The 25,893-nt window shown below is 41.7% G+C and overlaps 1 protein-coding gene and 3 non-coding genes across 4 annotated transcripts in view; 2 read left to right on the top strand and 2 right to left on the bottom strand.

Annotated features, from left to right (window-relative positions):
• LOC140294513 (protein NLRC3-like) overlaps positions 1 to 25,893 on the top strand; it is a 1,060,349-nt gene that overhangs the window by 980,656 nt on the left and 53,800 nt on the right. The window lies entirely within an intron of this gene.
• Positions 7,205 to 7,277, bottom strand: trnak-uuu (transfer RNA lysine (anticodon UUU)). Its single transcript has one exon. It is a non-coding gene; the product is annotated as a tRNA-Lys (tRNA).
• Positions 8,534 to 8,606, bottom strand: trnak-uuu (transfer RNA lysine (anticodon UUU)). The gene has a single exon. It is a non-coding gene; the product is annotated as a tRNA-Lys (tRNA).
• LOC140308133 (5S ribosomal RNA) lies at positions 17,763 to 17,881 on the top strand. The gene has a single exon (XR_011916112.1). It is a non-coding gene; the product is annotated as a 5S ribosomal RNA (ribosomal RNA).

The following is a 25,893-nucleotide window of genomic DNA, read 5'->3' as shown; positions in this document are numbered from 1 at the left end:
CTTCCTGTTGTGATGTTCAGAGACGTGCTGACTGAGGCTTGTCTGGAGTAACGGAGGGAACGGTTTGCTGAATTTAGGGGAGGAGCTGAAAATGATGACGTCAGAAGGCTCGCTACTGTATATGTCTATGCTTCGCTATGCGGCCGTACGACGTGACTGCTTCAGGACGCGGTTCAGATTTTGTTTTAAGTATTGACAGGTATATAAACCCCTCAGTCTCCATTTAAAATGTGTTTTTTATGGAGAGTTACAGTCAGTTCAGGTTTTGAGTTTGGATAGTTTGGATACTAGAGTTTGGAAAGCATTAATATAGTTTGGAGATAGTTTGGGGACTTAAGTGAGAGATCGTTTTGAGATTGAGGAGAGTGAGGAGAGAAGGATAGGTAAGAGGATATATTCAATAATATAGACAATGGAGCAGCAGGGGGTCTCTCAAACCTGGTGTAGAAGGTGTTGAGATCGTCAGCTAGTCCGGGGGAGGGGACGTTTGTGATGGTTCTGAGGGGACTCCACACAACTGCAGGGTCGTTGGTGCCTGAATCACGCTCCAGTCTGGCTCTATAGTCCTCTTTAGCATTTTTGATGGTCTTCTTGAGGCCCTGTCTGGCCAGCCTGAATGTGTCCATGTCACCCTTTCTGTATGCCTGCTCTTTCCAGCGCCTGAGCTCTCTGAGCTGCTTGGAGAACCAGGGCTTTTGGTTATTGTGCCTTGTGATGGTTTTGGTTGGGAGGCAGACCTGCTCACAGAAGCTGATGCAGCAACATACAGTGTCAGAAAAGCTGCCGTTGTCATCCTCAGGGCCCCTCAGTGACTCCCAGTCAGTAGACTCCATGCAGTCCTGAAGCATGTCCCTTGCCTCTGGAGTCCACCTCCTTACTGTAGTCCTGGATGGTTTGGCCCTTCTCAGTTGCTGCCTGTATCTGGGGACCATCTGTATGATGCAGTGGTCGGAGTGTCCAAGGGCAGCGTGGGGGATGGAGCGGTATGAGGGTTTTATGGTGGAGTAGAAGTGGTCCAGTGTGTTGCTGTCCTGCATGGCGCATGTCACCAGCTGTTTGGAGCTCGTCAGTTCCTGGGAGAGGTTACACGAGTTGAAATCTCTCATCACAAGAACTGCCGAGTTTGGCTGAGAGGTGGAGAAAGGAGCAGCTGAATCTTTGGTGAACGTGTTCACAGATGTACTTTGTTAGCCCGGTTTTTTCATTGGAAGCTCAAGAACAAGCTGGAGAAATCGTTTATTAAAAAAGTATTTATTAGTGGTCACATGTAAAGTTTATTGCAGCGCTGGACTCGGAGTGCCAGAGCTCCCGCAGGAAATCCGTCAGGCCGAGCCCCGTTATCCGGAAACATTTCATATTTATATTCAGCTTTATCTCACAGAAGTTGTTTTCACACTTGTCAGAGTATAATTGGCCAGTTTTGGGTGACATGCTCAGGCCAGCTGCTGTCCTTGTTGTGTTCTTTGGATGTGATAAACAATGTGTGTGTGTGTGCTGTTTTAGGCGTGGATCTAATGTACCACACCTATCTGCCCTAATAGAGATGTTTTGTCTGACCCAGTTGTTTATGTCATTCTAAGGTCTTGGAACATTTGAGGTCATCTGTTGTGCAGTATGAGCAAAGTGGAAAAGTACCAGCGAGGAACGTTATTTAGGAAAATACAGAATATGAATTTATAATGTCTAAGATCAAAGCCAATTATAACAGTAGCATTATGGACATATCAACTGCAAATATGATATATATTGACTGACTGACGTGCTCTCTCTTTTTGTTCAGTTACCATTGTAATGAACAAACAGGAAGCAAACCTCGAAGCAGAAAATGAGCAGCTGATGAAAGTCTTAAAAAATCGGACCGAGCAGCTGACTGCCGACAACAGAGTCCTGAAGAATCGGACCGATCTGATGATGGTGGAGATTGAAATCTTAGAAAATCAGACCAAGCACCTGAACAGACAGAAAGACGACTTCAACTGGACGCTGGAAGTCATCCTGAAATTCAACAAATTTCCAGTGAATTAATTCTGCCCTGACAAAAGTAAGTACATAATAAAGTAATTTAACAACATTATACTTCATAAAAAAACACCCAAATGTTATTAGCAGGATGGTAAATTCAATACTTTATACCCTTTTTAAAGTTTATTTAGAATAAAAAGCATGCAGTTTTCTATAAGTTATTTATTCTACAAGCGTTACTTTAGTTTTTCCAAAAGTAAAATCTTCTCTGCCTTCTTTAAAGAGATTTAAACCGTTTTGAACACATTCTTACCTTTCAACCCTGATGCAACGTCTGACCTGCATCAACATTTTCAATTTTGATGTCATGTTTCTGATTTCTTCAGAAAGTGAGAATTAAAACATGAGTTTCATGTTGATCAGAAAACCCTCTGCTTTCAGAAGCCTTGTTTTAGAGAGTCCCAAAACAAAGAAAAGTAGCCTTGACGTCATTGTTTCGTCATCTTGGTCGTGTATATCTCTTTATGCATTTCAGGCCTGTAAAATGCATGCCTGTAAAGCTTTGTAATCTTCCTTCTCATGACACTGAAAAGACATTCAGGCATTGAGAATATCAAGTGATGAAGAGCTTTTCTTCCAGTAAAATCATCTTAAACTGTGCAGCAGTTCAGGCACATAACCATATTTGTCATTTCAAAGTTCAGGCAGCCAGTCCAGCACCCGTACCCTCTTCTTCCTCAGCCAGGCCTTTGGAATGTGTCAGAATGTGGTTTTCCATGGTCTGCTTGAACAATGCTTGGACATCCCTGGAAAAGATGTAGCCTTGAAGGCAGCATATGTTGCTGTAAAATCTCAGTGAGCTTTTCTGCATTAATAATGCCATCACGGAAGTGGAAATGAGCTTTGCCGAGGGCCCTGATCCAACCCCATACCATTACAGAGCCTGGCTGCAGGGACTGGTTGCTGACAGCAGGCTGGATGCTGCTTTTGCTCTTTGCTCCATTTCTTCCAACAAAGATCTGGAATACTAATGGGTCTGACCACAGTACACGTTTCCACCGTGTGATGGTCCATCCCAGACGCCTCCGAGCCCAGAGAAGTGGACGCCGCCTCTTTTCTGAGGCTTCTTTTCTGCACAGTAAAGCTTGTGAATGGAACTCTGTATTGTAGTGCTTGACAAAGGTTTCCACAGTAATCCCTTGTCCATGTGCTTCTATCAGCTGTTGATGAATGACGGTTCTTGATGCAACGCCGTCTGAGGGGTCAGAGGTCACGGGTGTCCAGCTTAGGGTTGCTCCCTTGTCCTTTACACTGAAACTCTTCCAGATTCCTTGAATGCTTTAATGATATTCTGCTCTGTAGAGGCAGAAATATGCAGGTCCCTTCCAGTCTTTCTCTGAGGAACATTGTTTTTAATCACATTTGAGGACAAACTTTAGCTCCTCTGAACATCTTTTGTGCCAAATCATAATAACTATCGTCTAATTTTCTTTATTACTAACCCACATCACAACCTTTTAAAAACATTTTTCAGACCTGAAACGCAACTAATAAAGTTGAAAAAAACATTTAATATCTTGAGTTTATACCTGCTGGATTTATTCTGGAAGAAAACGTCCTGCCAAAAAAGATGCTCCAGAATGGAAATATTAGAAGTAGATAGATTTATAGTTCCTCATGTAGGATAACAGTCATAAGTCTTTTAAGGTTTTATCATTTGTTATCATTCAGTTTTATTTACATACCATCAAATCGCAACAAATGTTATCTCGAGGCATTTCAACTACAGTCCATTTTAAACTAATTGTAATCCAATTCATTGTAATAAGATTCCAATTAAATCACATTCATTAAAATCCAAGTTGGTCTAATCCGTATAATTTCAGTCAGTTTAAAAAGGCTGTCATTTGATTTTGACATGTTAGATTTAATAATTAATCAATTTCTCCGCCCATTTCGTGAGTGTCAGCCCTGTCGGGACGGCTGGATTCTTTACCAGGAAAAGTGCTACCTGTTTTATGATGAACCCCCAAGTTGGAAGACATGGCCACAAAGTCGAACTTATTGCAAAGACAAAGCTGCAGATCTGGTTGTTATTGATAATCTGCAAGAACAGGTGAGCTATAAAGAGCATAAATGGCATTTCCAAATTTCCATTTTCTTTTGAATTATTATAACTGATGCCTTTACTAAAGTGTGAATGATTCCGATGATCCGCCATGTCAGGACTTCCAGGAATTTGTCAGTAAAAACATCCGGTATTACCAGAGCCCTAACCATGGATACTGGATTGGGTTAAAAGAACCTGACAACACCTGGTTCTGGATTGATGGACGCAACGACACTCTTGGGTAAGTAAAAATAAATATTGACCACGACTACGGCCCGGTGCTGAGACAGAAAAAGAAAGGATTTAGTTTTAATGCAAATTCAAAGTATAAACTATTGTTTCACCAGGATTTGATGTCAGCTGTTTGTTTCTTGCAACACTGAACTTGTTTGATTTAATTAAGTGCATTAGCTGTACTATGAACGCTATTAATATTGCTCATGTTTACATTTTAAGGTACTGGGTGGAGCAGGAGATAGGTCAATCAGGTCCATATGCACTGGTTATCCCTAAAAGGAACGCAACACAGAGCTGGGACACATCTGATCATAAATTTCAACTCAAATTCATCTGTGAGATGGAAGCTTTGATCAGGTCAAATTAGTGAACACTGTGTCCGACTTTATCCTCTTTGTGTCGCATGCATAGCTGCAGACTTGCTTCATCACTTTTGAATAAGAAAATCCAAACATATGTTGATGTATCTGCTAATGCTCTTTAGACAGTTTGTGTCCTAATTTGTAAGAATGAATTTTATCACTTTAATGTGTCTTTTTAAAGACTGAATAATATTGTTCTGAATAATGGGACAAAAATGATGAACTTACTTCGACTTCTTCTGATTATAGATTGTATGGTAATTCATTCACATATGGGGGGTGGGTGTAAAAATGGAACTGATGTAAACTGTAACTGAGGCGTGATGTTTTTAAGTCAGTTAATGAAAATAGTTGTGATGTATTTGCCATTTTTTTCAGGGAAATATCCTCGATTGGAAGATAATCGTCATGAAAACGCTTGCAAACTTGTAAAGGCATTGATAAACTGTTTGTATTGATTAGCAGAGCGCTTTGGATTGTACGATTAAAATTGTGAATTCATTTGATAAACTTGATTGACATTTTATTTTATATTTTTTTGCACCAGCCTTCAGACGTTTAAATGTCAAGTTACATCTGCAGAGGAAGAGATTTGCCTGACTTTTTAGAAGATGCAAGATAAATAATGGCTCTGCGCTGTACACCAGTTCATGTTGTGATCTGTCTTTGAAGTGAAATGCCTTCTTAACATCATGAGTTGCTTCAGCTCATGTGGGTAAATGGACTTGTATAGTGCTTTTCTTGTCTAACTGACCACTCAAAGTGCTTCTAACACTACATGCACTCACGCTCATACAGCACATCTTAAGTCTACACATAACTACATGCATTCTAACACTGGGTTAGTCCATTCATACACTGATGGATACATTGGGGGTTCAGTGTCTGGAAGCTGGTGTTGAACCACTGACCTCCTGATTGCTGATTCCTCCTGAGCTACAGCCACGCCAGGTGATAAACAATCTCTGTGTTAAAGCCGGGGGAATAATCATACTAAGCATCCTCTGACGACATCATGCTCTGCTACACCCAGATGCTTTGGTTTCCTCTGGTTCTTCCTGTAATTGCATTCATGTGAAAAAGAAAACGCATCCTCTTTCATTTAAAAAAATCTGGATGTTCTTGCTTCACGAACTGTGCAGCAGAACATCAGGACTTTTCTAGGATGTTTGTTAGATACAGATGGTGGGTGTGGTGCATCCACAAATCACCCACTGCAACAGTCGTTGCTCAGGATAAGCGTGGGGAAACAAAAATGAATGAAATAAATGCACTTGTGCTAATCTACTACTGATCAGTCTACCTGACGGTGCATTCATAGAAGTCTAAGATAATGTGATGATAGTAACCATTGCATATTTGGAGAAAGCATCACTTGAAAAGGGACTGGAACCCTGGACCCTCAGATTAAAAGTCTGATGCTCTACCAACTGAGCTATTAAGGCTCTGAATGTGACAGATCACAGTTTAAGTGACACTTTTTATAAAAACACACAACCTGACTGGTTTACTGGCTGATACAAATGTTAAAGCCTAAACCTAACAGTGTGTAGTTTGGCCTTCAGTTTCTAATTTAAGCATCTTTGGGACCTTAGACACCAAACAGTCGTCCATCAGACACGTTTGGAGCTCCAATGAACGTCTCTCGCTCTTGTATTTTTGGTGCTTGATCCCAGTTACCATTGTTGGACTCCAGCGGACTCCAGTACGATTCAACTGTCAGAAACGTTGTCTTGGCTATTGGTGAGTCCGCTCTGATTGGCTGTTCAGAACAGCGAATATGTCTACGAGGAAGTGTTTTCATTTTCTTTGAGAAACCTCGTCATACACAAAGAAGAAGATCATAACCCTTGCTGTCTTTAAGGTATGTTTTTAGAGTAGCAGAAGTGGAGCAAAGAACATTTTAGACACAATCCCACTGTAGGAACCTTTTGCAGTTCCTAGAACCTTTTCAGGAATAGGGCCGTTTTTTCATGCATTCGGACATACAGGAACTAGGGACCACAGCCCTCGGTTCCTAGAACCATTTTAGTTCCTTCAGGGTCTTTTCTGGGTTCCACAGGAACATGACGTAGGTGTTTGGTGGCTGGTAGCTCCGCCCCTTGTCTGAAATGTTTCCTCATACGACACGGACACAACCGGCGCCTGTTTAATAAGTTAAACTTAGAAGTCGTCTCCTTTGTCTGTGGCGCTCTGCTCTCCTTCTTTTCTTCATGAAACGAAGAAGTATCGCCCTCTGCTGGATTCTTCGTCTCCTGACTCTCGCTGTGCGCTCTTCCAGCCTCCATCTTAGACGCCTGATGTGATCGTCCATGATTAATATCACCGTCATGCAGACCATAAACACGGTGGCCTCCTCGCTCTCCATGTTAGCTTCTAGGTGGTGTTGTTTTGTTTTCTTCTCTCCTTACTTTTCGCTGGTTTTGTTTTGTTGTTGAGTGGTGCTAAAGTAACACGTCACTGTCGCGTCACATGAGTCCCGAAGTGTAAGATAATGCAATGATAGTAACCATCACATATTTAGAGGTAGCATCACCTGAACAGGGACTGGAACCCTGGACCCTCAGATTAAAAGTCTGATGCTCTACCGACTGAGCTATCCAGGCTCTGAATGTGACAGATCACAGTTTAAGTGACACTTTTTATAAAAACACACAACCCAACTGGTTTATTGCCTGATACAAATGTTAAAGCTTAAACCTAACAGTGTGTAGTTTGGCCTTCAGTTTCTAATTCAAGATTCTTTGGGACCTTAGACACCAAACAGTCGTCCATCAGACACGTTTGGAGCTCCAATGAGCGTCTCTCGCTCTTGTATTTTTGGTGCTTGCTCCCAGTTACCGTTGTTGGACTCCAGCGGACTCCAGTACGATTCAACTGTCAGAAACGTTGTCTTGGCTTTTTGGTGAAGAGTCCTCTCACATTGGCTGTTCAGAACAGTGAATATGTCTACGAGGAAGTGTTTTCATTGTCTTTGAGAAACCTCGTCATACACAACGAAGAAGATCATAACCCTTGCTGTCTTTAATATATGTTTTAAGAGTTGCAGAAGTGGCGCAAAGAACACATTAGGCACATTCCCACTGTAGGAACCTTTTGCAGTTCCTAGAACCTTTTCAGGAATAGGGCCGTTTTTTCGTGCATTCGGACATACAGGAAGTAGGGACCACGGCCCTCAGTTCCTAGAACCATTTTAGCTCCTTCTTCGAGGTCTTTTCTGGGTTCCACAGGAACATGACGTAGGTGTTTGGTGGCTGGTAGCTCCGCCCCTTGTCTGAAATGTTTACTCATGCAACACGGATACAACCGGCGCCTGTTTAATAAGTTAAACTTAGACGTTGTCGCCTTTGTCTGCGGCGCTCTTCTCTCCTTCTTGTCTTCATGAAAAGAAGAAGTATCGCCTGCTGCTCGATTCTTCATCTCCTGACTCTCGCTGTGCGCTCTTCCAGCCTCCATCATAGACGCCTGATGTGATCGTCCATGATTAATATCACCGTCATGCAGACCATGAACACGGTGGCCTCCTGACTCTCCATGTTAGCTTCTTGGTGGTGTTGTTTTCTTCTCTTCTTACTTTTCGCAGGTTTTGTTGTTGAGTGGCGCTAAAGTAACACATCTGTCGCAGACGGTTGCGTTACATCAGTCCCGATCAAGATCCCCGACTCATGTGCGAATGTAAAATCAAACAGTTCCACTGGGGAAGGGCAGTTCTTATAGCTAAATTGGAGGTTGACAGTTCTAAGAACTCTCTTTCCAAATGTACCTATTGGCTTTAAAGTGACTAGTGTAGAGTTCTTCTCTGCATTCATAGAAGTATAAGATAACGCAATGATAGTAACCATCATATATTCAGAGGTAGCATTGCCTGAACAGGGACTGGAACCCTGGACCCTCAGATTAAAAATCTGATGCTCTACCGACTGAGCTATCCAGGCTCTGAATGTGACAGATCACAGTTTAAGTGACACTTTTTATAAAAACACACAACCCAACTGGTTTATTGCCTGATACAAATGTTAAAGCTTAAACCTAACAGTGTGTAGTTTGGCCTTCAGTTTCTAATTCAAGCATCTTTGGGACCTGAGACACCAAACAGTCGTCCATCAGACACGCTTGGAGCTCCAATGAACGTCTCTCGCTCTTGTATTTTTGGTGCTTGATCCCAGTTAGACTCCAGCGGACTCCAGTACGATTCAACTGTCAGAAACGTTGTCTTGGCTTTTTGGTGAAGAGTCCTCTCACATTGGCTAGAGTTGTCGTATTGTAGACAGTAAGATTCTGGGAGTAGGAGTAATAAAACGGGGGCGGCAGGTTCTGAAAGTTAAACTCTGTATCCAGTCTCCATTAATGTTTTTATTTTAAAGTGTTAAGTTGAATTAACCCAGCAAGCTCGGTTACATTGGTGACAGAGGTGATGTTTTTATATGTTTAGACTTTTGCCGGTCCATGGAAGTTAGCTTGATGTGTGAGTTAGCGTGAGGCTAAGTTAGCATCACGCGGCGTGGAGACATGACCCTGTCAAGTTCACTTGGTCTCTGTTTGGTGGATCTACCCACTCCTTTTGCTGGTGACGGAAGCCAGAGTTTCCTTGGCTGGAGGGACGGGAGATGGCGGCGACTACTACGGTGAGCTCACGAGGATTCCTCCAACCTGTTTGAGCAAGGTCGTGCTGGTCGTGGAGGCATTTCCCGACTATGGAGATTTGGCACAAAGAGACGAGAAGTTTCGAGGCTTCTTCGCTGGCCTGGGTCCTGCTCTGAAAGCTAAGTTCCTTGAACATTGTGCCACTAATCCGGCGGCCGACGCAGTTGCACCTGTGGTGGAAGGAGGTGCCAAGCCAGGTCGTCCCAGATGACTTCTGGTGCTATTCATCAGATTCAGGAGGAGGTGTCATCAAGGAGATTGCCAGGGGCAGGAGTCCCAGCCCAGGGTGAAGAATGGAGTCACAGTTTCAAAAGTTAAACTCTTACCTACTCAATGACTTCAGTACTTGTAAACAACCCAAACAAAATGTTCTTGTGAAGAATAGATTTCTGTGGAATTAAGCTTCCATCTACTGGATATTTGCTGAATCTGCAACTGTAGGCCAAGCTGGTCAGTTTCAGGGCAAAGCTCCTGCAACACCAGCTCAACATCAGTCAATGCCATCGGTTCATGTTATCCTTTTTGCTGATTCCTCGATTGCAGATAACAAGCTGAGTATTGGCTGATACCGATGTTAGGACGATATATCTGTGCATCCCTCCATGAATCCATGAAGCTGAAAATGTGTTTCTGAATGAAAGAGGCAGGTATGTGCAGAGTGAACTTTCTGCTCAACAGTGAGTGTTTCTCAGACAGAAAGACACTTTCTATAAAGATACAGAGGAATGAACTGACCAGAGTGCAGGATGCAGAGGTTCTTCAGTGAATGTGGTGCTGAAGGTGTGGAGGTGGATCAGTGTGTCAGAGGAGACTCTGTAGAAGGACAGAGTGCCAGCAGGACGGTCCACATACACTGCTGCTCTGTGAGAGACAGAGGAGGAGGATTTCTTTCTGTTGTGACGGATCGTGATGTGTTGGAACTGTTTGTATTTGCAGCAGCATCAAACCTTTTCAGACTTACTTTTTCAGGCGAGTGCTCCACCAAGACCAGATTAGGCTGGACACACATTTCTAAAGCCATCACTGAACTTATGAGCATCAGTTTCCTCATTGTAGAGTCATAACATCCAGCAGCTAGAAGTTCTAATTCAGAGCAGAAACATCTTCTCTTCCTGCTTGGAATGTTTCTCTGAATCATGTCTCTTGTTCTTCCAGGATAGAACGCTGATGGACAGATGTTTCCATTCCAGTCCTTGACCCATTCCATACTCTGTTTCTCAGCCTGGAGAGAGAAGGGCTTTTGACCCCTGATGATGAGTCATCTCTTTGCTCTCCACTGGGCTTTTCTGCCTCAGCTGCAGAGGCAACTTGCCTTCTTCATGGATGCTTGGAACCATCACGGCCTGAGAGCAGCAGGCAGCCAGTCTCCCCACCAGCTTTGGACATCATTCAGACACCTTCAGGATCCTGATCAGGTGTGTTAAAACAGCTGAGTGCATCATATCAGGAGCCACTATTTAAATGATACATTTAAAAGGCCTAAAATGATTTGGCTAGATTACATAACTTAATATTTATACTGAGGAGAACTGATTTCATAGCTTCACAGTTTAAAACTGCAACTGAAAATGTTTCAGTGAAACATCTGAAGATGCCAAAGCTTTTGTTTAAGTCTCAAGAAAGCCTACAAACTATTGAATAAGCTTAAAACTGTGATGGTGTTTTATTTGTGTTCAGGTGGAGGCAGACTGTGGGACTGACTGGGATGGACCACACGGCTCTGATGACCTCGGAGGTGAAACGGACCGAGTTGAAGGAGCCCAAGTGCAGCTTGAAGGACACCTGAGCGAGAACATGGCCAGGTCACCTGACCCCGATGTTCCATTCATGGATGCACTCCACATCTATGCAGCCGCACCACAGCAGCTGATGCAGCCACAGCAGAACTGGACGAGTTCACCAACGTTCACACACTGCTGGATGGAAAAGTGCACCAAACACTTCATGTTCAATCGTCTTTATTAACCAAACTTTAACATTTGTAACTAAAACTTCAGATTGAAATGTTTGTTCTCAGTTCTCCTGAACTGTTCCCAACCTCACACACTTCCAGTTAATGAGGTAAAGCCTTAACATGGCTCACTGCTCCACAGCCTTCAATGAGCAGCATGAAACAGAGGAACAGACTAACTGCTACAACTTTGAAATGTTCAACTTAAAGACGCTCAGTTTCTCACATTATTCACATCAGATCATTCCAAAGCCAAAGTCTGTACTTCTAACAGACGCTTGGAGCTTTTCTCTGAATGTCTGCTAGCTTTGGCTCTTCAGAGGCAGTTTCAGCAGGTCCTGCAGGCTGAGGCTACAGGCGTGGTCATTTCAGGAGGAACTCCTGCATACAGCTGCTGGGGAGGTATACTCCAACCTGTCCACAGCTTCAGGAGTTGGTGCAGTTCCTGAGAGGAGCCCACAGAGACACAGTCAGAAGTATTTAAAGCTGCCAATAAGATGCTGAACATCAGAACTTTCTCAAGTTTACCCAAAGATCAAAGAATCTCTGCTTCACCTGTAAAAAGAAACTGGTCTTTCTGCGGTAAAATCAAACAATGTTTCCATCATGTTACCGGGTAGATTTTCCACCACCAGGTTTCAGAAATATGGAGTCAGTGTGAAGAATCAGCAGCAGCTTTAGGAGATGTACATTGTTCAGGTCTGTTTCTCTGAGAGAACATTTACAATCTGAGCATTTTCAGTGTGGTCTCTCAGAAAGCCTGAGCTGCACGTCTCCTCCAGGCTGCTGTGCTCATCCTCACTATCTGGCATCGGCCTCATGATCCTTTTCAGGATGGTCTGAGAAGTAAAAACAGCCTCAGAGGCTGTAAACTGAAAGGGTTTATTAACAGAACAGAGCAGCACTTTTATAGAAGCACATTTTATTGGATAGAACATTGGAGGCTTGTAATCTCTGAATGATAGAACTGCAACATGTTCCACTTAAAGCCTTATTCCACTTTTATAAGTACAATCCCAATAAAAGCCCTGCTGGTACTGATGGAAGCAGTCAGCATGTTCAGGTGAGCAGCCTGTGAGTCCACAGCTGGCTGTGCAGATGTTTGAAAAGGACAGCAGCTGGGGCAGGACGCTCTTTGATCATGTTGGGAACCCCGCTGTCTTTCAGCCCCTGACGTAGCTGCTTTATTTGTGTTGGTCTCCGTTCGATGACCTACAGAAAGGATCAGAGAGTTTGCAAAGCATCATTTAGATGCAGCTGTTGGTGGAAAAAAGAGACGATTGGATCAGTTTGTTCTGCAGTTAATATACATTCAAATCTTTCTCCACATGTACTTCATTTCATTTTGATTTATTCAGACCGCATGCTGCAGGATTTTCTCTGTTGTCATCATTAATGGGAGGAAGAGCCCAGCTGAAGGCCAGGCTGTTCAGCTCACATCGCTCCGGTGGAGTCGGCTCCCTCTGACTATCAAGCTCCAGTTAACAGCGTGAGGCAGCGTTCCATCACTGATGCGCTCCATGCTTTCTGTGGTAGATCCAAAGTCAACATGTCTGCATGATAGCACCAGAATAATCAGTTCAAGTTCATTTCAAGAAGTTGCGTCATGACAAAATACAACGATGACTTGAAGGAACACTCGCTGCAGACGCCACATCAGCAACATCTGGATCAGGGCAGTCAGAAAGCTCAAATACAGCAGACTCCTGGTTACTTCCAACGATAAGCTGCAACATGGATGGGCTCAGTCCAGCGAAGCGAGGAGCTCCATGAATAAAGGAATGTCCTGTGGCCCGTCCAGCTGCTCTGAAAACATCTGCATCTATCAGGCTCTGCAGGTGGGTGGGACCTTGTGATGGTCTGCCCCACCGAACAGAAGAGTTCTGCCAGTGTTCTCTGAGAGGGAAAGAACAAGATAGAATTAAAAGCTGATTTCAGCTGAGACAGCAGCATCATCCTGACAGATTTAACTTTTTAATCGCAGTTGTTGCTGCAAACGTTTCCAGGAAATATCTACCTCTAATTCTGCTTTCTGTGGTGTCAGAAGAACAGATTTGTTTGAGTCCAAATACCAGATATGAGACCATTTTCAGCTCAAGAATATTTCTTTGTGAGAAATAACTAAAACTCTGTCCAAGAGCTTCCACCATGGACCAATGTGCCTTCTGCTGTCATCAGTTTGGAGAAAAAAAAACAAAAAGGGTGCTTGTCTGGAGTAAATGTCCAGTCACACGTGTTCTCACTGTTTCACAGACTGTCCTTTGCCATTTGTCTTGTGTTCTCAGAGTGAAACACGAGGTTCAGAGTGGTAGAGAATGTAAAGCTTGTCCTGGCCCGGTGTCAGAGTTACCAGCAAAGCAGACGTGTTCCAGCACAGATCAGCGGTCACAAAAGGTTCTTTTTGCACACCAAACCAGTTCTCTTCATAAGGTTTGTCAGGCCCGTTAGACGCAGAAGCAGTGCAGCGTGAATCTAAAGGTGATAAAATCTGAGTCTACTGGAGAAACAATGCTGCAAACGCTTTGCATCAGATCTGTTATCACTGGTGTGTCCTCAGGTTTCCACTGATACACACGAGGGCTGCTGAGCTTCAAACGAACACCAGTAAATGTGTCCTGGTGGAGGTCGGTGACGTTCACCACCTGCAGAACATCTGGTGCAGAGGTTAGACAAATCTGCACATCAGATCTCTGCAGAGCAAACCGATCGGACACAGTTCAGACAGTAAAAAGCACGCTTCACCGAGTGTCCCTGCAGGGTAACACACCGGAGAGGAATGGGTCACTTTTCCTTCACCACCTGCACCCACAGAATAAACATGCTGTCCACTCATTTTCAGCTTGTTAGCAGGAACAGCAGATGAGGGAACGACAGACCTCGCTGCTCCGGAGTCGACTCAGAAAGAAACAGGCTGGCCAGCAACAGGAGAGTCAGCTGAGGACATTTATGGCTTTTATCAGCATACTGCACAAACGAAGCTTCTAAAGGTTTAAACTTCTTCTCCAAATAAGTCACAGCTTTCAAAATCTCATGGTTGTCATCATGAGCAGGTAGACTTCCTTCATTGTGTGAGCTGTGTGTCTGATATCAGCAGCAATTTACTTCCCTGCAGTGACAGAAAGTGTTTTTCATGCTTTAGGGTCCAGATGTGCAGCATGTGACAGTCCAAAGACGAGGCAAAGAGCCTCAGGCAGGTTCTGCAGACCATCCATCACCATACCTCCCTCAGCAATGATGCCAGTCGACACCGGGTGAAGGTGCAGCTGGTTTGGAGTGAGCTGCACATCTTCACGGGCAACAGCCAGCAGCCCGACAGATACCTGTGCCCAGGTCTCAGTGTCACAATCCTGTGATGAAAGCCAACAAAAACATGACGTTACAGCAGGGAAACGTTGGAAACTGTCACCATGTCATCTGTCCTGCCCACACTGCCTTCCAGCCTTGTGCATTAAAGGAATACTCGGAGGATCTGGGAGTTAACCCTTTCTCCATCATTTTCACAGTGAGACAACATGATCAGTCTCTTTCTGTTCCTGTACACCCAGCAGCTGCCTTTCAGCTCCTAATATCACAGCTCAGCTCAGCTCAGCTCAGCTCAGCTCAGCTCAGCTCAGCTCAAACAATCGCAGTGGATACAAGTCAGTGGCATAATCTGTAAAAGTGAACATGATCTGCGCTAAGCTAAGGTGTGATGCTAACAGCTGGAAGCCAGCCGCTGGACTACATCAGTCTAGAAAACATTTAAGATTCTTTTGAGGCATTTCTGCTTTATTTGATAGTGACAGTAGAGGCAGAAAAAGCAGGGGGAGAGAGGAGGAAACAAGTAGCAAAGTGCTGCTTTAAGTTAAATTAAGCTGTCGATAAAGCAGCATTCAAAAGCTACAGCACAAAAATGTCTGTGACAGTCTGTAGGAAACACGTGTCGCTGCATTATCTGACAGAGCAGCAAACAAGTTACTGACTGGAGAAACAATCCACAGCTGTGACAGAGAGCAGCAACAGAAGCTCTACAGGGGTTGTAGGCTGTACTTCTATCACATCGTATGTACTGTAGATTTCTTGGGACGATCCATCTGAGTTCAGCTGAGGCGAGTTGGACCCACGAGGGATGTTCCTGACCAACAATTTGCTCGTCGATTAGTCTAAAACTTAAATCTACACCAAGTAAAAAATATGTCTCAAGATTTAGTCGAGGCCTCAGGACACAGATGCAGGGTCAAGTTCAAAGTCAAGACTTTATTCATATAAACAACAGGTTGATGATCTGCTCACAGAGCAAAGAAAGGGGCTGTGAAACTCCTGAGCACTCTCCTCAATAACTATGGAGGAGGAGAGTGCAGCTGTGAAAATGATCAAACCAAAAGCCTCTCCACTCCAGGAGGAAAACAAAGAGCTATTAAAGATAAGAAACTCGCAGCTCTCCTAACGAGGCAGACTTAAACAAAAGAAGCTCTCTCAGAAACAGAGGCACTATGAAACCTTAACAGTTATCTATCAGCTCACCTATAACGGCGGCGCAAAGATCCTCCAAGAGCAAAACACAAAATCACTCCACTAACGGAGGGCTATGAAACTAAAACAATTAACCAACGCAAAAGCTCCGCTAACAGAGATGATTAAAAGATTACAACAAAGATCCCTCCAAAAAACAGAGGAACAAAACCAGGCTGTGAAACTGAGCGTAATAAAACTAAAGCTACGGATAAAGAATAAATTACAACAAAGGATACGCTCGACTGCAGGCTGAAGGAAGCTGTGGCTGTGGAACAAAGAGGCGAGGGTGAGGCTCATGGTGGAAACAACACACTGGCACAAGACAAGGGAGACACAGACTATTAGAGCACAAGAGGAGCCAAGGAGAACAGCTGGAAACACTTTGGAATCATGGAAGACAATCAGACGCAGACACAGGAGGAAGGGCAAGGTACCTGAAAGGAGAGGGACGTTAGTGATTTCAAAATAAAACAGGAAATGACGAAACAAGACAAGAATCAAAACTTAAATTGTCACAGATTTCTTTTAAAAAAATCAGAGGTTTAAAAATACTTTTGACAGTAAAATTGCACATTGGAAAACAACTTAGACCCCAAAAAGTGACCAAAGTCCGACTGTGTTTTAAGTACTTGAGGGAACTGAAAAAATGACATTAACATTAACTATCATGGCACAAGAAGCTCTGACAATGAAGACATTTTCTTAAAGTCCATGTGTGTGAAATGTTGGGATAATCTGTGTTTATATTTGAGTCACCTTCAAATGAAGAGAAGTTACAACATGAACAAGGGAACCCAGAGAAGGATGCAAGATTTGGATAGCAAGCATTTCCCAGCTGGTTGGCTATTGTCATGCTTCCTGAGCGATTTACACAAGTCAAACAAATTCCCAACATCTGACACTGAAACACATGTTTGGTCCTACAGTAAACCTGGAGATTAAGAGGGGTTTCCCCCTTTTCATCCTTTCAAAATAAAGAATGAGCAGATTTCTCACTCATTGGTCACAGGCCCATTATACGTGACTTACAGTTTATCATAGAGGGAGAAGGACAAGGAGAGGAGCCGTTCATCCCTGCACTCTGTGGGGCTACAGACCGGTGCGCAGCCGCAGCTTCTCTGCAGACTCAGACTGAGTCAAATGAACACGGAGCAAACGACTCCCTGCTCCATGGAAATTTAACTATGGCTGCAGCCCTGACGTTTAATGTACTCATAAACAACTGTTGCTTTCATTCGCGTGACATATTTTTCCTTCACCCACACTGTATTCAAAATAACAAAAAAAAAACTTCACCATTTCTCCAAGGAAAGACAGCGCCAGTGCATTATGAACCTCATTTATCCTCCTCTCTGCGTCAGACACATTCATGCTGCGTTCACTAAAAAAACCTTATTTCCACGTTGCAAATTTGAAAGTCCGGCCAAAATGCCATCCTGTCAACTTGGTGAAAATGGAAAACTCGTGCTACAACATTTCAAATGTGGGACTTTCAAAGTAATTAGGCTTTGGAACTGTAAAAAGGTTTTTAAGAAAATCGGGCCATGGTTAAAGCGAGTTTGGGCGGTTTCCCACCATAGTCCTTATGGTGGGAAACCGCCCAAACTCGCTTTAACCATGGCCCGAACAGGCTAACGTTAGGCCTGTTTGAGTCACCGTAACAAATATATATTATATAACTGCAGGAACCACATGTTTATTTTATTCTTTCACCTAATTGGCTTGAGAGGCTGATGCTGATCCTGCACATGTTCTTCTCTTGTGTTGGTTCTCTGCAGCTGAAAGTGAGACTCTCAGATAACTTAGTGTCTGTCGACCTCTTCTGTTCCCTGTGTGTAGTTTTGTGTTCAGCGTCACACAGAGAGACCGAGGCTGCTTAGTTAGATGATATCATCACAAATTGCTCATTTTTAAACAGTTACATTAATATTGAAGAAGTCAGAACACAGTGATAGATGTTGGTTCAGCATCTATAAAAAGCTGATTTGTCACTGATTATCTCGCTTACGGCCATACCACCCTGAACACGCCCGATCTCGTCTGATCTCGGAAGCTAAGCAGGGTCGGGCCTGGTTAGTACTTGGATGGGAGACCGCCTGGGAATACCAGGTGCTGTAAGCTTTTTACACCTGCAGGAGGCGCTGCTGCTCACTCAACACGGACAGCTTCTTGACATACTTCACATCAGGAAGGAAATCACTCAAATAAATTCACTTTTCAATCTTTGTCAAAGACTGGAAATGAGCGCACACATAAACCTCATTTAGGTCACTCTGTCATATAATCTTCCAGCACTGCTCAGCTCACAGTGACTTCATCTGTCTCAATTCTTCTGGATACCAAACACACACAAATATTATCGTCTCACATTAGTCTGCAGACTGTTAACAGATCTTCCTGCAGTCTGCAGATTCATCCCATTTCCTTCCTTCCTAAGAATCCCTGCTGATATCCAAGGTGCTGATCCCAGATCTGCTCAGATGTCTCAGGTTCTCCTCTGCTTTTATCCTCACACACTGAACTGTCTCCTCATCTATGTGTTAACAACCAGAACCCACTGATGTGGGCTCAGAAATAAAGTTTCCAATGTTTTCCAAACACAAATGAATAAATTACAGAGATTTACTGAGGCCAGATAGAAAAAGTGCACGTGCAGCCACTTTAAACTGTCAAAGAGGCAACTTTATATCTAACAGCAAACGCTGAGAGCTGCTCTGCAGAATAAATACTTTTACTGGTGGAAGTGTTAGTAAATGTTGCTGATGACACTTTGATTCTTTTACCTGAGTGAGGTTTTAGATGCAGAGGCCCAAAAAATACTGAGGTCATGAGTCAGAACTTCTAGTCGGGTTCAGGGGCTCCCCTGAAAATTTATTTAATTCCATTATTTAAATCTGGCCATTTTCAGAGTTCTAAAGGAACAAAAACAACATCAGAATGACTTTTAGGTTTATTTGTTTTGTTTGTTATCAGAGAACATGAGCCTCATCCTAAATGATTTGCAAATGAGTTACAATGTAAAACTGGAGAATGAATTTCATCAAGTCATGGATTAGGAATAAAAAGGAATGAACTGTCCTGGGACAGAGGGATAATATATACAAATGCTTCATATTTCCTTCAGTATTTAAAATAGATACCCAAGCCCTATTACACTATCATGTTGATGATAGTGTCGAATCTTTTTCCTCTTGTTAAGGAAAACCAGCTTTTGAACATATTTCTATTATAATCTTACACAATACTTCAATTATCCTGCATTATACATCTGACTTTTAAAACATACACAGGTCTGGCATAGTCTCTTCCTTTTAGAGTACTTGCTCTCCCTCTATCACTGCTCCTCTTCTTGCCGCTTGGCCCAAAGATGAGCTTGGTTTGGCTCAGCCTTTTCCTCCCTGTCCTGTTTTCCCTTTAGTGAAGAATATAAAAAACCTTAATGCTAACATCAATAATATTGTTAATATTGTACATTTTATACCCTAAACTCAACACATTTTTACTGAAGCATTTTTCTTATTTTCTTAGACTTATTTTGCCACGGTTTTTTTTTTATTCGACATATTTATATTTAAATTCTTATCCTTAATTCTTGGTAGCAGGTAAAAAGAAAATTTCACTGCACATTGTACTATGTATGATTATGTATGTGACAAATAAAACTCTTGAATCTATAAACACAGTCAAATACTAAACTGATAGAAATGAAAACAATACTCCATTTCAACAGCATGTTTTCAGATGTGTCAGAAATCTTAAAAAACCTTGAGGGCGCTGCGGAGCTTTTGAAATTTGAGGTAAAAATGGGGCATTCTGAGGCTTTTTGAAGGACCATTATGGTGACTCCTGAAGTAAGGGCAAGTTACCACAGAAAATTATTTATTATTATTATTTTGAAAATGAACGGGGTGTTTTATTTTGTTTCTGCGCACGACTTCCTGTCCCGCACAGCTGCTCTGTGCAGTGTTGCTGCGTTGTGCTCCGGCATTCGGCAGAAATATAGAACAGGTTCAGCATCCAACGTTGACAAATCAACACTGAATAAACGTTTCATTTTCAATCGAAGACGTCGCTGACATTTCAATCGCAAAATGAATGTTGACTCAACCGGTGGAAATTGATTGACGACCGGTACTGACGGAGTTAACCAAAATTAAACTTTGATTCATGTTTCCTTGCTATCCGAGTAGGACGCTGGCTGCAATAAAAATATCTCCACATTAAAATGCATTTTGTCTCACAGTCATCTACCACTTAAACTGCTCTCCACCTACATTGAGTGGTGTGCCTAATATTTAATCCATTTACAGGGAACTGGATACATAACCAGACTAGGGTACAAAATGTGTGTTCCAAAGGCACCTCCTGCTTTCATTCCTTTTGATTAATTGCAGTTATCTTCATTTTTAGGTGAAATCAGACCTCCGTAATCAACTTCAGCAACTGAGTTCGTTTTTGGTATTGTTTTATTCTGAATTAAATTTAAAATACTTCTGATATGCCTTTGTAAGTTCTTATTTATCAACGTATGTTCATATACAGCAATTTATATCCATGGTCTCAAAATGCACTTAAGTGTGATCCATCAGGCTTAAAAACGTACACACACATTAAAACCCCCGAGGGTCAGAGACTCTCCCACCACAGTCTCCTAAAATCCTGGGAAACACTTGATCAAACAACTGCAGAGTAGTGCAATCAAACAACACTGACTCAGTGGCGCAATAAGAGGCTGAAGAGGCAGGACAGTAGCATTCTGCTGCAAGGGGTCAACCTGCCTGACTCCCCAGAGTACAGCTGGACAGGCAGTGGATAAGCAGAAGTCAGCAGCTCAGAGGCAGGTGTTCAGTCAGCCACCACCTCCAGCTCCTGTACTTTTAAGCCCCTTCATTGTGCCAGTTGTGTTTGTCATCCCAACTGGAAACAAACAGATTGTGCCGTCTGGTCCCCTGCCCTCACCTCCGCCAACCCGGAGAGCGTAAGTGCACCCGCACAGTGGAAAAAAACTAATGCCGTCAGTGCCACCTGCCGCGCATAAAAGAAAATGGTCATGGGCAGTATTATGGGAATATATACTGTCCCAAAAAGAACAGAATGTCTCTGGAAGAATGGATGCAGGAGATGAGGAGAAAGAGGGAAGAAAAAATGTGTTTCAGATCATTCTTTACATGTCAATATGCATGTAAATAGTTTTAAAGAAAAAAAATGTCTTAATTTACTGTTCTAATTAGTTTCTTCTTTTGTTCATTTATTGTATTTATTTTGTTTTGTTTTATTTATCTTTTTATTCTATTTTATATTGTTTCTTGTTCTAAATTACTTAATAAATAAAGAAATTAATAACTTTAAACATTTTTTGTGTATTTATTGTATATATTTTATTTTGGTATTTATCATTTCTTTATTCATTCTATCTTATTATTATTATTGTACTCTTGTTGCTCTTGTTGTAATGTTTCCTAAATTTAATTATTTTCTATATTTGTTCATTTATTGCTTTTACTTTATTTGTTATTTGTCATTTATTTTTTCTATTTTGAATTTAATTTATTCCTGTTTTTATTGCTTCAGGTTTAATTTCACACGTGTTTCTGAGTGTTTGTGTGTGTGTGAAATTAGTAATAAATTTGTTACATTTCAGTGAGTGTCTTCAGTTTTTTCAACTCATTCATAGAAGACGACTACAATGTTGCAGTACTCAATTCATAAATGTAAAAATTACTATAAAAGTACATTTAGTTACATTTGATAACACTTGGTAAAAGTTTGTCTCATGTCCAATGGTGGAATCGAACCGGCGAGCTTTGGATCAAGAGCCTCCTATACTATTCTACAGCAGAGTGTCATGTTAGTTTAGATTTCTCAAATGAATACACCAGACTGTGTGCTTTTACTTGAAATGGACAGCAGAAACACAAATAACTACAAGTTCCTTCCATTTTCCCCACTCATTTTCTCAAAACGTCTTCTTTTCCTTCATTTTTCTCCTTCCCCCTTTTCCCTCTTCTTCCGCCTCAAATACAGACTATTCCTCCCCTGCTTCAGCTCAGTCGGCAGAGCATCAGACATCTAATTTGAGGATCCAGGGTTCAAGTCCCTGTTCAGATGTGTAAATTTAATCAGCCACTTAACCTGTGCTTCCCTCTATGCCTGCACTCCATTTCTACACTGTCACCTCTGACAGAGCCTGGCTAATGGTGTTCCTTCCGTATACCTTATTGTTAGCTGCATCATTATATCCTCATTTGTAAGTTGCTTTGGATAAAAGCTAAATGCATAAATATAAAGTCATAAAGCCGGCTGTCGACAGTTGAACACATTTTAAAAACACACGTGAAGAACTAATTCGCACAATAGTCTCATCTTTCAACTCCACTTTCCTCTGGTTCAGCTTGTATATGAACAGTTCTGCAGTTAAAAGCTAAAATCCCAAAGCAGAGTGGAGCTTCTGTGTTACCTGAGGACTTACTGATCTCTGCAGTGAATTCATCTCTTCCCAGGATGCTGTTTCCACTGGAGCTTTTCCCTGCTCCAGTCGTTAAGCTATCAGAATTGATATTTTTCTTTAAACAAGTTTATCAGGGGATAGTCCCCCACTACCAGAAATTATGCAGCTGAGATACCCACATTTGGGGAGTTCGCAGGGCTCTGTCTACGGTCGTGCAAAGCGACCGTAGACAACTGACCAATCAGGTGGCCCACCGAACTTTGACCGTAGACTACCAATAGCTTCGCCGGACTCACCAGGCAGGCAGCCAATCACATGTCAGAGAAAGCGAAGAGACGGTGCGAGCGAAATTTGGACATTGTTTTTGCCAACAACTTCGACAGTTTATCTGTTAAAGAAGTTAAAAACATCCAACCGACTAACACAGGGACACAGAAGATACAAGAGAAAGACATTCTGCCCCGTAAAGATGATGTCCTCATCAAAAGGTCTGAACAACAGAGTTTATGCTATGAAGACTTCACCTCTGCTGTAGACAAGTTGGAGGACTGAGATGTAAATATGCCTTAACAATCTGTAAATATTCTGTAATAACTCACTGTACATATAGAAATGATATGTACATAGTAATTGTAAATAGTTTTATATTTTTATAAATGTGATTTTTTCATGTTCAAAGCAACTTTACTGCTGTGTAAAATATCCTATTTGACTTACTGCTGTGCGGTGGTTCACTTCAGTTGATTGAAATAGTTTTTAAATTTTATACAAAGATTTGAATCAAGTTTTAAATTGTCGTGCTTTGATGTCAGCAGCTTAGTATAATAAAACGTTTGAATTTTTTATTCTTAGCCAGGTTTAATGACACTTTGTATTACACTGTAGTTTATTTTAAAGTTCCCAATTTCATGCACTTTGTTCAATAAAACTGCTGCTATAAGCATGAAGCATGAGTTCTGTAATATCATTCAATGTTTTTGTGATTGTTGAAGATTTGGAACACAGATGCAGACATAAGGTAAGATAAGGTTGAGGTAGATGGTAAGGGATCAGGAGTTAGAGGGGTTAAAGAACAAGTTTAACTCAGTGGCCTCCTTCCATTCCCTGGCCACTCTTTTTTTCATGGCCACCGATGAAAAACCTCCACACCTCCCTCATGTTGTTTTGTTGGAGTTTGCTCTCCAACTTTCTCCAACTAAGCGCATTTAAAACAATATTACATCATTTTGGACATGTAAACAGATCAGAATCGGCTTCAGAAATATTTAACTACTTTTAACCAGCCTTCAACCATCCTTAAATATATCAATTGTTCTGTAAAAAGCATAAATGGCATTGAAAAAAAAAGATCACTCACAAATATGCTTTAAATCAAATGAATTATACTTTATTGATTGTTGGTAGCAAACAGTACAGTAGCAAGTGAATAAATGACATCGATTGTGTTTCGTGTGGCAAGGCAAGTTTATTTGTAGAGCACAATTTGTACACAAGGCAATTTAAAGTGCTTTACAGCTACATAAAATCACAAGCAGGCAAATAAAATAATTCCATAAAACAAAAAATAATCATTAATCAATTGAATGAAAAGTGAAGAGAGTCATATACACAGCTAAATAGAACTGTTTTCAGCCTGGATTTAAACATTGTCAGAGCTGAGACCTGTCTCACATCTCCTGGAAGACTGTTCCAGATTTTAGGAGCATAAAACTAAAACGCAGCCTCACCTTGTTTAGTCCTGACTCTGGGCACCAGCAGGAGACCCCTCCCTGAGGTTCTCAGAGTTCAAGTTGGTTCATATGGCTCTAACATGTCAGAGATGTACAGGAGTAGAGCTGTTTTAAAGTCTATTCTCTGAGCAACAGGAAGCCAGAGCAGAGACCTGAGCACCGGACTAATATGGTCGTATTTCCTGGTTCTAGTCAGGACTCGAGCAGCAGCGTTCTGGATGTACTGCAGCTGTCTTACAGCCTGTTTAGGGCCCAGTGAGCAGGCCGTTACAGTAGTCCAACCTGCTGGAGACAAATACATGGATTAGTCTTTCTAAGTCTGGTTTAGACACTATTCCTTTGATTCTGGTGATGTTTTTTAGATGGTAAAAAGCTGCTGATGTTATTGATTTAATGTGGCTGCTAAAGTTCAGGTCTGAGTTCAATATTACCCCTATATTTCTAACCTGATTATAAGGTTTTAGAGAGAGAGTCTCAAGGTGACCGATAACTTGCCAGTGGTGCAAGAGCTGGTTCAAATCCTGCCTGTTATCTTCAGGATAACTTTACATTGAATGGAACAAAAATATTTCAATACCGAAGTGGAATTAATTAATAAAGGTGCCACAAACTATCCATCCTTCCATTTGCTTTACATGGTTTCAGGGGGACTGGAGCCTATCTGTCACAGAAACTCATCAACATTTGAATCCAATAACAAGTCTGAAACTAAATGAAAAACGGCAGACCCAAATGAACGCTGACATGATATAGGCTGTGTCAGATTCAAAAGCAGTCCCTGTTTCTCTTTTTGGAACTTCTTCTTTCTCAGGACAAAGATAAATGTATGAGGATCAAAGCCAACAATAACCTGGGACATCTCAGCAGATCCAGGATCAGCAACATGGAGACTGAGAGCCAAGAACAAACAGAGGTCAACATAACAAACTGTTTAACAATGACAATGACGTAGAAGATATACAAAAAAATGCATGTGTATATATGACTCTACTGTGAATTTACACCCTATTTTCTATTATAAACAGGAGAGATATGTTAAAAAAAAATCATGAAGTTATATTATGACAAAAAGGAAGTACCATGTGTGAGATGCTGCAGGGTCAAGAGACACTGTGTGCTGAGAGTCCTCCTATCTATCTTATTTTAACTTCAGTCTAATCCTTGTTTGACTGAATGTCACATAACCTTGTGTGGCCAGTGATCTCGTAGGATGGATGGATGACTTTATTAATCCCTTTGGGAGGTTGCCTCTGGGAAATTGAAATCTCCATCTCACTCAAGCTCAGCACTGTTATATACTGAGCTATATACAAAAATGTACAGAATAAACAAAGTGGAAACTAAATAGCGATAGCATCATTGTTTTTTTTTTAAAACTCAGACAAATCTGTGTCAGCTTCTTGATATGTCATGCAGACTCCTTGCTGTGAGAATAAATGTTTTGTATTAATTGTCTCCAGCGACTCTGAGCCTCATTTTGAGAGAATTTTCTTGACACCAACACAACAGACATTTGACATAGTTTCACAGCTTGAAGTTGAGCCTCGTGCCCTTTTAGTGTTGGAACAGCCTTAACTTTCAGCTTTAGTCATGACAATCAAACAGCTGTCTGGAAAGTACAGGGAACAACTCCAAAACTTTTTCAGACTGCGTTAAAAATTTCTAAGTCTTTGGGAAAGATTAGCACAAAGATTAGAACCAAACACACATTTTTTAAAAATATCTCTGTAGCAAGAACATGAAACTCATGAGAAATGTTGACATCTAACCTTTAATAAAATGCAGAACAATGAAATACAAACAAGTGTAAAGCTAGACTTTACATCAAACTGAAATGATATATTGCTTCTAAAGATGTTGTATGTTTACAAACATACCCACAGCTGGTGCACAGCTACTTTGTGAATTTTAACTTTAAACAAAACATATATGTTCAGTATAATAGAATAAAATGT

This window comes from Leuresthes tenuis, unplaced genomic scaffold (genome assembly GCF_036924035.1).
Source record: "Leuresthes tenuis unplaced genomic scaffold, fLeuTen1.0.hap1 SCAF_1, whole genome shotgun sequence".
Taxonomy (NCBI): Eukaryota; Metazoa; Chordata; class Actinopteri; order Atheriniformes; family Atherinopsidae; genus Leuresthes; species Leuresthes tenuis.
Note: the sequence above shows the minus strand (reverse complement) of the source record. Positions and strands in the feature narration are given on the sequence as shown.